Here is a 14,864-nt window from a genome sequence, read left to right as displayed (position 1 = left end):
GACATTTTCATGCCGGAAGGGGAGACTGAGCCAAGAACAGAGATGAAGTAGTGTTTGAAGTTTAAAATTAATTTATTGTCAAAGTACATATGGGACCATATACGTCCCTAAGACTCATTTCTTATGTTCTTGTAGGCATTCACAGTAGAATAAAGAAACACAATAGTATCAATGGGAAACTACACACAAAGACTAACAGACAACCGATGTGAAAAACAAGATAAGCTGTGCAAGTACAAAACAAAAAAAATTATAATAATAATAAATAAGTAAATAAATAATAAAGAGAGCATGAGTTTTCAAGTCTTTGAAAGTGAGTCCACACTTGTTCAGGAACCTGATGGTTGAGGGGGTACTACCTGTTCCTGAACCAGTGTGGATAACTTCACTCACCCCAACCGATCACCTAACACAACCTATGGACTCTGGGAGACTCAAAAACTCATGCTCAAAAGGGATCCAAAGCTCCTGTACCTCCTTCCCAATGACAGTATTGAGAAGAGAGCGGAGAGCGTGATCCGGATGGTGGGAGTCCTTGATAATGGAGGCAGTTTTCTTGTGGCAGCACTCCTTGAAGATGTGCTCTTTGGTGGGGATGGTTTTTTTCTGTGATGCATTGGGTGCATCCACTACTCTTTGTAGGCTTTTCTGATCTTGGGCAACTAGTCGGGATACTCTCCAATGTGCTTCTATACAAGATTGGCAAAGTTTTAGATGACATGCCATCAATGTTTCTGGGAGTATCCACCATCTAGACGATGCCCTCTTCTTGCTGCTGCCATTGGGACTAAGTGGTGTGCTTACTGATTCACACAGAATTCTAACGGGGGCTTGACAGGGTAGATGCAGACCGAATGTTGCTTCCTTTCAAGATGTCTAGAGCCAGGAGGTCACAGTCTCAAAATAAAGGGTCAGAAATTCACAATCAAGATGGGAAGAAATGTGTTCACCCCAAAGACATTACATCTTCAGAATTCTCTACCCAAGAAGCAGTAAAACATCAGTCCTCATGTATATGGAAGTCAAATCAATTTTTAAAATATATAACAACAACTCTGCCTGAGGAAGTGGTTGAGGCAAGTCGATAACAACTTTTAAGATGTACATGGACTGGGACATAGATTGGAAAAGTTTAGCACGTTATGGCCAAATGGTACCAAATGGAACTAGCTTAGAAGGGGCATCTTGGTCAGTATGGACACCTGGACCAAAAGGCTTGTCTATAGACCTACATATCCCTCCCATCCATGATCTTATCCAAACCTCTCTTAAATGTTACAATTGAACCCACATCCAGCACTTCCTCTAGCAGCCCATTCCACTCGCTCACCACCCTCTGAAGGAAAAACGTCCCCCTCATGTTCCTCTTAAACATTTCACCTTTCATCCTTAACCTGTGGCCTCTAGTTCTAATCACTGGGAGTGGTAGTGGGGATAAGCTCCCATTACTTATTAAGTGCTCCCAATGGTGTGAGCCTCAAATAACCTCTGACAACCAAGTCCAGCTCCTGGCCTTCCCATGTGTTTAGCTACTAAGCCCGGCAGAACTATTTCTACTGACAGGAGAAGGGGCAAAGGCAGATTACTGGTACCTTAAAACCAGTCACTTTGGGCAGATGGGGATCATCAGCTGTGGTTGGCAACTCACTTAGGAGAAAGAAAACTCTGATCTCAAACCTCCGCTGCCTTGTGGCTACACCCACTCATGGGGAAGGCTTCGGGAGTAAATCCCCAAGAGAAAAATCTGCAACTGGAGTCCTTGCATTGAGATCAATGCTGACTGGCAACTCCTGCGATGCTGCTGCTAGCAAACTGTATCCGTCTCTGCCATTCCTTTGGGGTCTACAGATGTGTGGAGAAGGGGGAGCTTACTACACGGGCAACAGCTTGCTCTGCATATCGTTACCACTTGGGCTTGCGTATCTAGACAGCTAGGACACAATATCCATGGTCAACTCTGACCAACAGAAGCCTCACAGTTTTAGTCGCACTGAACCTCAGCAGAAAAAGCCTGCTTGCAGTTCCCTTATATATACCCAACATAATTTTGTATATTTCTATCAAATTTCCCCTCATTCTCCTACACTCCAGGGAATAAACTCCAGGGAGTAATAGTCTATCCTTCCAATAACTCTTCTGAGGATATTCCCTACTCTTCAGTCTTCAATGTAATGAGACATGTTTGCTGCACAGCCTCAAGGATAATCATAACCTTCTCTGAAAACGGAGACAAAAGTGACACAGCAGGTGTGGGATCTGAAGTTCTTTTCCAATTTCAACAGAGTTGATTTTCAGAAACAGTTCACCATGAAATTTCTTACAAGGTTGTAGATTTAGCTCAAAAACTGAGGACTAGTTTTCACTTCCTGGATATGAAAATGGCAGGAACTCAAATAAGCTGAGAGTCAGGGAGCATCAGGGAGAGAGAGGAGCAGAATTAATGCTTCAAGGCACTGACCTGCTGAGCACCTTCAGCATTTCTGGTTTAAACCTCAGATTTCCAACATCTGGTGGGTTTTATTTGAATGTTGGCAATAGTTCAGGTTAGGTGGATTAATCCATTAGAAGGAGCATCCTGCTAAGTCTGAATCATGAATTTATACCCTGTGGTAAAATCTAGACAGCATTCTTCCCATTACACTATCTTAAAAGTTTCTTCCTCCAGGCAGTTAATCTGATCGACCATGTTAACTAGCACCCTCGCACACCCATCTCTCTCTATTACATCAGTCACTGCACTGCACTGTAAACACTTTAAACTGTGTTTTATAATGTTGTTTACATTGTAAATACATGTTGATATTTATGTGTTAATTTATATTTTGTTCCGTATCTGTACTTCTAACTTTAATTTTATATAACTCCTGAATTTCATAATTGTTGAATTTTGTCTTTTTTGTTGCGTGTTGTGCCAACACACCACAGTAAATTCCTAATGCATGTAAATGTACAGCACTGTGCAAGAGTCTTGGGCATATACATATAGCTAGAGTGTCGAAGACTTTCGCACAGTACTGTACTCGTGAACATGGAGCAGAGAGTGGGTTTGTAAATCTGGCAGGAGCAAAGGATGGTGGGAATGGTGAGGGTGGAGCGCTGTGGGAGAGGTGTGGGACAGATGGAGTGAAAGAGTGCCAGGGGGAGGGGGGGGTGGTTGTTTGTGACGCGGGTACAGACAAACTCAGCCCTGAGACAGTAGGTAAGGCCATTTGATTCAAAACTATCGGTCTATTAATTATTACAGAATGTCTTTCTGGTGCTTCCTGCACCCCCCACTCTCCCACTTTTCCCCTTTCCTAATCATGACTCCCCTCCCCCTGCCCCTTTCCCACTCTCAATCCACAATAGGGATCCACATCCAGATCAGGTTCTTCATCACTCACATATGTCAAGATTTTTTTTTGTGGCAGCAGTAAGTGCAATACATAAAATTGCTGCAGTACTGTGCAGAAGTCTTAGGTACCCAAGTTACTTCTACTGTATGTATATCCATATCAGCTTAAGACTTTTCACAGTGTATACAGTGCATATAGTTGATGCTTGATCCTTGATCTGTGGTGAGAAACAGAATCCTCAAGAGATTATTTAATAAAAAATTGTAAAAAATTTCAGTGTTTGATTAAGTAATATACCCCCACTTGTGGAGCTCAAAGTGGATGCTACAAAAGGACTGCAAATAAATCTGAAACTGAACTTTTGGAGAGTGACTCATTGAGGATATTGCCCGTGTAGTTGAGATGAACACCACAGGGGAAGATAAACAAATGAAGGTGAAAGAAATAGAAGGCCATACTTTGTAGGATGGGGAAAGGAGAACTGAAAAATGCTCAGCACTAGACCGTAAAAGACAGCAGGGATTATTTGGGCCTGAGGGCTATCTCTGTGGAACTCACGCTATGTAACTGGCCTCCTCCTGTTCCTCCTTTAAAAAATACCTTCCATTGAAAGCAATCAACCACCAAGAACAGTCATTATATTGCCCTCTGTCTTCCAATGTCTGAATAGCGCATGATTAAATCAAAATAAAATCTTTTTTTTATATCAAACTATTCGTAATAAAAATACTTAAAAGAATAAACCGTCTTTTCACTCTTATATTCATGTGTAATGCTTTCAATGCTGTTCCATTTCATTCCAGCACATAATAGCCCCTCTATCACTCATGTGGCCCCCTAGAGTACAATACCACTGCAATAGTTCAGGGGCTTCTTCACCCAACCTTGTTGTGGTTGCACCAAGCTTCAGTGCCTCCCTCAACACGTACTCCTGCACCCTGGAATGTACCAGTCCGCAGCATGCCTTGACAGACATCCCGATGTGCTGGTAGACCAACAAGATTCAGGCGGACCAAAGGGCGTCAGTCACCGAATAGATCATCTGCCAGCCGCACTTGATGTTCGTCTCCGTGTGTCTCCCTGGGAACTATTATGTTTTGTAACTCCAAAACATAAAACTGATTGAAGGAAAATCATGGATCCAGGGATAACTCATGTATGTTCAGTTTTTACTTTAGTGAGGCATGCACCATGGTGGCATTATGCTATTCATGTACTTCGTACATATAATCTGTAATGAATTATGTCAACAAAGAATGCTTATTCCGTTCAGGCCTGAAGATTTAATTGCTGTGGAGGACTTCCTATTCTTGTGGGATAACATCTTACCTGACAAGGGGATCACTCTGCTTGGCAGATGAGACTTGTGGTTGTGAAACATTTTAAGTCCGTGGCGGACGAGCTGTCCAAAACTTTTCCTGTAGTCCAAGAGTCAATTCTTTGACTCTGTAGGAGTTGACTTTGGGACTGCGGAAAGTGGTCTGACAGCTCTGAACAGCTTCCTTTGCTAGCAATTGACCCTGCTCTCCTCAACTGATTGATGTGCCATCTCCAGATGACACCAGACGCAATCTCCGCTGTATGGGAGAGTGGTCCAGTTCTGTCTTTAATCTTTCCAAGTACCTACTTTTGATCAACTCTGCAGTGCCTCGCCTAGACTGCTTGCCCAGGAGTGAAACATCGCAACTCATTGCCTGAGGAACCCTCAATTTGCCTCAGCTTTTTGTTCTGCATACTTCATTTAAGTTTGGGTTTGAGGAGATCCAAGAGTAGGTGCAAGAGATGACCCAGGAACAGTGTAGCTGAAGAGTTGTTGGATGCAGAGTGTGCTGCATTGGAATATGCAAGGAGGACATTGGCGAGCTTCTGGTTAGACTCTGGGCAAACCTTTCCTCCAAGCCATTTATAGCCAAATGGTACAGTGCAAATGTAATATGTCTTATTCCATTCATTTTCAAGAATGACTGAAATCGCTGTGCTACAAACTGATCATTGTCACTGATTAAGTGTTCTGGAACACCAGTCCTTGAGAAAAGGCTTCTCAACACACCAACAGTGTATGTGGCTGTGTGGAGGCTATTGGCAACACGTCTGGCCACTTTGTAGCAGAATCCATTACCAACAGGAAATTTGTGCCCATGAATGGCCTGGCAAACTCCATATGAATCCTCTGCCAGGGCAATGCAGCCCATTCCCAAGAATTGAGAAGTGCTGCTCTTGGCATCTTCTGGATGTGTTGGCATGCCGAGCAGTGCTTGCTCAATCTGCTGATCTACCTCAGGCCACCAGACAAAGTTTTGAGCCAATGCTTTCATTTTGACCACACCTAGATGACCAGCATGTAGCTCGTCCAACATGGGGCATTTACTCCCATCACTCATAATATGTGACTTGACTGCACCTATATCACAAGTCAAGGCATGACAGGCAAGCTTCACTGGGTGATGTGGAACATAGAGCGTAGTACCGTGTCAGATGTCAGCACTTCCTTCGTCTTTTGAAAAGTCATCTCACACTGCCTTGCCCATTCCCATTTCTTCCCAATCCGTAGCAATGAGTTCAAGGGGTGGAGCACAGTAGCCAGGTTTAGCAGGAGTCTGTTATAGTAATTGTTACATCCTGAACGGGACCACATCCTTTAGCCTTGGGGCATCCACCACTGCTTGAATTTTCTCAGCACACTTGTGTTAACCTGTGCGCAGTGGTGTGACCACAATGAGTGATGATTGCTTTAAAAAATTCATACTTGTGTCATACTCTGAGCCCAAAATCTGATCTTTTTAACACTGTCTTGAGATTTTGGAGATCTTCTGTATCATGCTTCGCTGGTAACAATTATGTCATCCAGGTAACACTGAGTGCCCGGGCAGCCATGCAGTGCATGGTCCATAGCTTTTTGCTGGAGTGCGGGTTCAAACGCCACTCCAAAAGTAAGCCTATTACAGCCATAAAGCCCTTGGTGATCGTTTATGGTGAGAAATACTTTGAACTCTTCTTCTATCTCCATCTGTAAGTAGTCTTCAGCTGGGTCCACTTTGCTAAAGTGTTTCCCTCCAGAAAGGTTTGAAAAGATATTCCTCTATCCAGGGCTGAGGGTATTGATATACTTTTCGTGACTTTAAAATTACCGCAGATCCTGACAGATCCATCCATCTTGGGTATTGGGATCACTGGCATTGCCCATTGGCTCCACTCAAACTTGGAAAGAACTCCTTCAGCGGGGATGAACCGTGACATGGCTCTCGCATCTTTGTCGACGAATCCAAAGTGGAGGTACCAAAAGTGATTACAGTAAGAGGTGTTGTCAGGAGACTGCATTACCGTTAATTAGATCTACCTTTTAATTATACCGATGTATCATCTCTAAACCTATCATTTAATTATTCCTTTGTATCATTACATTTCTTTTTTTAGATCAGCTCATTAGGATGCTATTTTGTGTGCTTCCCCCTCCCCCTCTAACTCTAAGCAGAACTCTGTGCCAGTAATTCCTCGGTTTAACTAAGGGAATTTACAAAACTTTTAGGGAAATCGGTGACCGTCTCCGTATAGCCCTGTTCTGGCAGTATGAATGAAGAGCAAACACTTGCTAACTGTTATAGTTTTAAGGAATAAACTGCCAAAGCTAGAAACATCACTGACAATCATTACCCCTTTCTGGGTACTCCCAAGAAGTGAGGTATCTTCTTGAAATACTCCGGACTGAAACCCTTTCCATAGAGCCTTTAGGCAGCACGGTTTTTGACCCAGGCAGCAAAATGATAAAAGAGGGACTCCCACATAAGTTGTACCTTGAATGACCATCAAACAACTGAAAACCAGTAAAAAATACTTCACATGTAATATCCATTGCAGTGTGAAATAATACAAACGTTTGTACATGCAGTCATTCTGTAGGTGGGAATGCCCAATAAGTCAATGTGATTATGAAGAGGTAAGATGGTCCATAATGCTTTGTGAGCAATAAATATTGTTCAGACAGTGACAAAATTCTTGGCACGTATATGAGGAGAATGCTGTGGGAAATGGCAGACAAACCTACCTAAAAAAAGAAAACAACACAACAAATGCCATCCCCTTCTTGCAATTCCTCCCTCTCCGCTGCATCTGCTCTCAGGATGAAGCTTTTCATTCCAGGACGAGGGAGATGTCCTCCTTTTTTAAAGAAAGGGGCTTCCCTTCCTCCACCATCAACTCTGCTCTCAAACTCATCTCCCCCAATTCACGCACATCTGCTCTCGCTCCATCCTCCCGCCATCGCACTAGGAATAGGGTTCCCCTGGTCCTCACCTACCACCCCACCAGCCTCCGGGTCCAACATATTATTCTCTGTAACTTCCGTCACCTCCAACGAGATCCCACCACTAAGCACACCTTTCCCTCCACCCCCCCCCCCCCACACTTTCCGCAGGGATCGCTCCCTACGCGACTCCCTTGTCCAAACATACTCCCCATCCCTCCCCACCGATCTCCCTCCTGGCACTTATCCTTGTAAGCGGAACAAATGCTACACATGCCCTTACACTTTTCCCTTACCATGATTCAGGGCCCCAGGCAGTCCTTCCAGGTGAGGCGACACTTCGCCTGTGAGCCGGTTGGGGTGATATACTGTATCTGGTGCTCCCTATGTGGCCTTCTATATATTGGCGAGACCCGACGCAGACTGGGCGACCGCTTTGCTGAACACCTACGCTCTGTCCGCCAGAGAAAGCAGGATCTCCCAGTGGCCACACATTTTAATTCCACATCCCATTCCCATTCTGACATGTCTATCCACGACCTCCTCTATTGTAAAGATGAAGCCACACTCAGTTTGGAGGAACAACACCTTATATTCCGTTTGGGTAGCCTCCAACCTGATGGCATGAACATTGACTTCTCTAACTTCCGCTAATGCCCCACCTCCCCCCCCCCGTACCCCATCCGTTATTTATTTTTATACATTCTTTCTCTCACTCTCCTTTTTCTCCCTCTGTCCCTCTGACTATACCCCTTGCCCATCCTCTGGGTTCCCCCCCAACCCCCCGGTCTTTCTCCCTGGGCCTCCTGTCCCATGATCCTCTCATATCCCCTTTGCCAATTACCTGTCCAGCTCTTGGCTCCATCCCTCCCCCTCCTATCTTCTCCTATCATTTTGGATCTCCCCCTCCCTCTCCCACTTTCAAATCCCTTACTCACTCTTCCTTCAGTTAGTCCTGACGAAGGGTCTCGGCCTGAAACGTCGACTGTACCTCTTCCTAGAGATGCTGCCTGGCCTGCTGCGTTCACCAGCAACTTTGATGTGTGTTGCTAAAAAAAGAAAATGCCACCTCCAGCAGCCTAACACTCTCTCATCAATCATCATCTGAGATCTTAGTGAAGTGTCAAGAGAAATTTTAAACCCACAACCTTCTACTAGATGCTATTACATCTAAAAGCATGGTTACAGGCTTTTTAGCCCAACAATTTCATGATAACCTCAGTGCTCACTCAGCTAATCCCCATTTCCTTCATTCAGACCATATCCAAGCCTCGCCCGTCCATGTACCTAGCCAAGTGCTTCTTAAAAACTATGGCACTTGGTTCAACCACTTCTTCTAGTAGCCTGTTCAATACCCTAACCACACCCTGTGTGGAAAAGTTGCCCCTCTGGTCTTTCCTGCACTCTTTTCAGTTTAACCAAATCTTGCCTCGAACAATATGATCAGAACTGTTCACATAACTCCAAGTGCAGCCTCACCAGTGATATATACAACTGCAACTTAAAGCCCCAACTCCTATAATTAGGGCCCTATAGAAAGCATGTTAAAGGCCTTTGTCACCACACTGCTTACCTGTGATGCCACTTACAATGAAATGTACACTTATATTCCTATGCCCCATTGTTGCATTATGCTCCTAAATGCCCTACCTTTCAGAGTACAAGTCCGACACTGCTTTAATGTTCTAGATGCATGATCTTACACTTACTGTATTGAAATCTATTTACCTCTCCTCAGCTCACTTCCTTATTTGATCATATTCTTTTGTAACCTATGACAACCTTCTTCACTGTCAACAACAGATCCAAATTTTTCTGTCCTCAGCAAACTTATTGACCAAGTTCTGTACATTCACATTCAAACTATATATGAGTAACAAGGGTCAGTACAATGAACTTTGTGGTGCACCATTAACCACTGGCCTCCATTTCAAGAAAGAACCTTCAACCACAACCGTCTGCTTTCTGCTCCAAGCTCATTTTGAATCTACCTTGTTCTCCCTGGATTCCATAGGACCTAACGTTCCAGATCAGCCTACCATTGTCAAAGGTCTTGATAAAGTTCAAACCGATATGGAACAGCATAACACACTGAAAAGGCCCTTCAACACATGATATTTGCAATGGACACCAAGCCGAATTCCAACCAAGGTGGCACCAGCGAACAATGATTCCTCGGGCGATGTCTTTCTTTCTTTTATTTCTTGTACGTCTTCCTTTTATCTTCAGTGTGTTTCTGGAACTGTTACAGTTTGAAGATTGACTGTGTGATCTAGCACTCCGCTGTCTCCGAGAACATTCCAGAAGACGAGTGTGGACCTCGTAGCGACGCTTAGCAATGGGGCATGAGCCCATTATCAACTCTATTAATTGCCGATTACAGTGCTGAGGAAGGTTGAAAAATTGGAGTGAATGCAGAAAGCGAGCGAGTGTTCAGCGCTGACTACTCACTGCTAGCCATGCTGTGACAGTTCTTTGCCGGATAGGGTATCTGTGGGTGACCACCTATTGCCCACTGTTACCAGATAAAATGTCTCTAGGTGATGGCCTGTTGCTTGATGTTGCTGGATAAGATGACTTTGATGGCCTATCTTCCTCGCTGCTCTGCTTCTACTTTCCTCTCCCTCGAGGCCGTCAGAGGATGCTACCAAAGTTCTGTGGTTTATGGATTGGACAGGACTATTTTTCAGTTTTAGGTCTTTTATATTCAATGTTTTTGCCTGCTCTTTCTGGTTGCTGTCGAAGTGATTTAATTTTAGCACAATTTATAAATTGTTTTTTGTGCAGGGAGGTTTGGGGTTTGATGTTCTCACAGTTTGCTCAATTTGTTTTTTCTGCATCAGGAGGCAGCTTGATGCTCTTGTTGCCATTGTGATTTAAATGTGGGTTGATTTGTATGTTCGTAAGTTTTTTTTATATGCGGGGCACGTTTGATATTTTTCTTTGAATGACCTCCATAGTTTTCTTTTCTTCATGGCTATCTGGAGAAGACTAATCTCAGAGTTGTATGCTGCATACCTACTTTGATAATAAGTAAATTGAACTTTTGAACCTTTGAATTAAACTAAATCTCATCTGCCTGTGCATAATCTGTATTCCTCAATTCCCTGCATATTTATGTGTTTATTACCTGAATGAGGGTTGAGACTCCTCATGGCTGACCATATATAGGCATCCGTTAGTCTCGTGAGACCATGGATTTGCACCTTGGAAGGTTTCTAGGGTGCAGGCCTGGGCAAGGTTGTATGGAAGACCAGCAGTTGCTCATGCTGCAAGTCTCCCCTCTCCACGCCAGCACTGTTGTCCAAGGGAAAGGCTTTAGGACCCATACAATTTGGCACCGGTGTCGTCACAGAGCAATGTGTGGTTAAGTGCCTTGCTCAAGGACACAACACATTGCCTTAGCCAAGGCTCGAACTAGCGACCTTCAGATCATGAGACGAATGCCTTAACCATTTGGCCACGCGCTGACCATATAAGGGAGAATAATTTGTATATTTGACCAACTCCAGGTAGTGAAGGGCGTATTGGCGTTCCCTATGTCTGTTGCCTTTGCTTTTCTAGCAGTGGCTGCAGATTTGCAGGAAAGCAATGAAGAAACATTGGTGCATTACGTATGTGCTATTGATGGACAGAGTACCTGCTGGATGTAATGGATTGGGTGCCAGTCAAGTTTTGTCCTGGATGTGGCTGTCGAATAGCTTGTGCGCTTTTACTGCTGGACACATCAAGAGCAAGTAGGGAGTATTGAAAACCAATATTCATTCACTGGCCTGGGCACAAGAGATGTGATCCTGACTGACAAATGAGTGGCAAACAGCAGGGAGGACTGAAATGCAGTTTGGAAAACATCCTACATTAAAATGTCAAAGGAAGAAATCGAGCCAGAACCACATTCATTACCATGTTTATCAAAAGCCAGGGGAATTGTTGATCTTTACTTATGATGCCCTTGATATTGCTTTCATTATGAAAATTACAATTACTAAATATAATTCTGAAGATCTAGAATAGTCAATGATTCAGAAGATTCATATCTCCTGTGAAAACGCTGAGTGAGACAGAACAAAGAGCTAGTTCTCTTATTTAATTTGCAGCATCTCGAATGGGATATTGATATTGAATTGTAAGTTCCAATCTTTTCAAACCTTATTTTCAATACATGACTTAGTGAAATATATTTTCTTTTCCTCAGAATAAAAACCAAATGGTGATTTTCAGGCAGTTTAGTGAGTTTCTGAACTATTCTGAAATGCAGCGAATTATTTTCCTGTTTGGGAGCCCAGGGAAAGATAGAGATGCTATCTAAATATGCTGAGATAGCTGATCATACTGGGGCTGGTTAGAGACACAACAATGATCAGGACGCCTTGTTCTTTTTCAATTTGTTCCCGTCAGTGCTAGACCCGGCATCATCGAGTTTGAATCCCATCGAGTTGTTTGTCGTTTGTTGTTTGAGTTCGAATCCAGCCGCTTTCCATCCGTGCTGGGTTACGAGCTGGTGATCTCTTTGGAAACTCACCCGGCAGAAAGCAATAGCAAACCACTGCTGTAACTTGCCTCGTACACGGTTCCCCACTATGTCAGAGAGGCGTGGCGGGAAATTGTCTGCTATCTGGGGAAACTCCGGATGCGACATACCTTTCCTTTTTCCAGCCAATGCCATCCAAATAGATATCTACAGTTCATCCCACGGACATTGTGGAGCTCCCTCAGCAAGTACAGCTACCTTATAAATACGTGTCCAAGATCTAAGATATTAAAGCACTGCAGATGATGAAAATCTGAGGTTAAACAGTACATGCTGGAAATATTCAGCAAGTCAGGCAATATCCCGTAAGATAGAAACTGAATTAATGACCTTTCATCAAACGGAATATCTCTGGATCGATGATAAATTTCACGACACATGCCGGTGATATTAAACCTGATTCTCATTCTGATTCTGATTTGAAACAGAGACACAAGAGACTGTAGAACAGGTTTTTTTTATGCCATGGATCAATGCCATTAAGCAAGGGATCCATGGACCTCGGGTTGAGAACCCCTGCTATAGATACTGGTAAATGGAGCAAAAACAAACCATTGGACATTCTCAGCATGTCAAAGAGCATCTGCAGAGATAAATGAATAATCAAGTCATCTGGGCAGAGAGTGGAAGTTAAATCAAAATCAAAAGTCAAGTAAATCTATTATCGAAGTACATATATGTCACCATATCTTGGGATTCATTTTATAGGAAAATAAAGAAATGCATTAGAATTTATGAAAAACTATGCAAAAAGACTGACAACCAACCAATGTGCAAAAGAAGACAAATTGTGCAAATAAATAAGTAATATAGAGAACATGAATTGTACAGTCCTTGAGATTGAGTCCGGAGGTGATGGAATCAGTTCGAAGTTGTAGTAAATGCAGTTATCCACACTGGTTCAAGATCCTGATGGTTGCAGGGTAATAACTGTTCCTGAACCTCATGCTGTGGGTCGAAGGCTCCTGCACCTTCTGCCCAATTGTGGTAGTGCCAATATATTGTCATGAGAGGAAGGTTTGAGACAGGGGCTGGTCAGGGACTGGTGGAACCATATGAGTGGGGAGGGAGGGGAAGCAACATCGGGTATGCGGAGTCAGGTTGAGGGAGACAATGAGAGAGACAAGAATAGGGCAGATGGAGTCAGGTGGGGAATGGGAGGGAAGAGATGCTGGTAGGTGATAGGTAAAGCCAGATGAAGGAGGGATGATGGATCGATAAAAGCTAGTGATGAAGGGTAATATTGAGGTGTGGGGGTTGGGTGAATAAGGTACGAAGCACGCTGGCTGGACTGGTGAGTGTCTGAAAGGAGCACCACAGGAGTGGGTTACCCAAAACTCAGCCACTTCCAGCATCAAGGACATACTCAAAAGGCAGTTCCTCAAGAAGATGGCATCCATCAGTAAAGACCGTCGCCATCTAAGACATGCCTTCTTCTCTTTACTACTATCAGGGCAGAGGAGCAGGAACCTGAAAACATACGTTTAGTGCTTTAGGAGCAGCTTCTTCCCCTGTGCCATCAGATTTCTGAACGGCCCGTGAACACTGCCTCACCATTCTTCTTTGGCACTGCTTGTTTATTGTATACATTATTGTAACAGAGAGATTTTTTAATGCCTCGCACTGTACTGCTGCCAAAAAAAACAACAAATTCCACAATGTACTATACATTAGTGACACTAAACCTGATTCTGATTCTGAAAATTCATTGTTCATACCATTGGGCTGTAGGCTATCCAAGCATGTATGTATGAGTTGTTATTCTCTCATTTGTCTTTGGCCTCACCTTACATATTCTATCCTGGAACGGTCTGTCTCTCTTTCCACAAATATTGCAGCTTTTTCTGAATTGTCTAATTTGGGGTGGGGAGCACAATTTTTAAAATAATATAAAAAAATGTTTGCACAGAGGATCAGCTATATAATCTTACTGTGTCTAGTGACTGGTTTGAGGCATGGTCAATAAACTGAGATGAGACATTACTGCTGATATTTCAAATTATACTTACGATTTTTCAGTTCCCATATTATCAGGCTTGGTAACTTCTCCCAGCTTGTTCCCTTCAAGGAGTCCTCGGCATCTGCTAGTTCAACAGTGAGTGCATTGAAGGTATATCGGACTGATTCCTGGGTTGGCAGAACTGATTTATGAGGACGAATTTAGGCCATTGGGCTTATATTTAATAGAGTTTAGAAGAATGAGAGAAAACTACAGTGAAATTATATAATCCTGATCGGCTAGACAGGGAAGTTGTTCCCAGTGGTGGGATGTCCAGAATCAGAGGTCATTCAGGATTAGGAAAACGAGGAATTTCTTCAGTCAAAGAATCATGTACCTGTGGGATTCTCTACCACAGAAGGCACTGGAAGTCAAATTATTAAAAACATTCAAGGAGAAAAATTTAGTGGCTAAGGGAGTCAAGGTATACAGGGGCAGAAAAGGAAGAGAACATTAAATTTGTGTGATCAGCTAAGATCATATAGGATGGCAGAACAGGGCCAAAGGACTAGATGGTGCACACCTGCATCAAATGTCAATCTTTCTATGTGATAAAAAGACAGCCATGTGTTCCACGACCTGGCGGATCAGTGCAATGGAGCAAGAAAAATCTGGAGCGTGTTCCTTGATCCTTGTTGCTCCTGACCAGCTGCAAGTGCCACAGTCAAGACAAGGAGAAACAGATGGGAGATGGTAACCAGACAGAATTCAAGTTTCCAAACATCCTATTAGACTGCACAAGAAGATTTTGCATCCTGA

This window comes from Mobula hypostoma, chromosome 13 (genome assembly GCF_963921235.1).
Source record: "Mobula hypostoma chromosome 13, sMobHyp1.1, whole genome shotgun sequence".
NCBI classification, from domain to species: Eukaryota; Metazoa; Chordata; class Chondrichthyes; order Myliobatiformes; family Myliobatidae; genus Mobula; species Mobula hypostoma.
Note: the sequence above shows the minus strand (reverse complement) of the source record.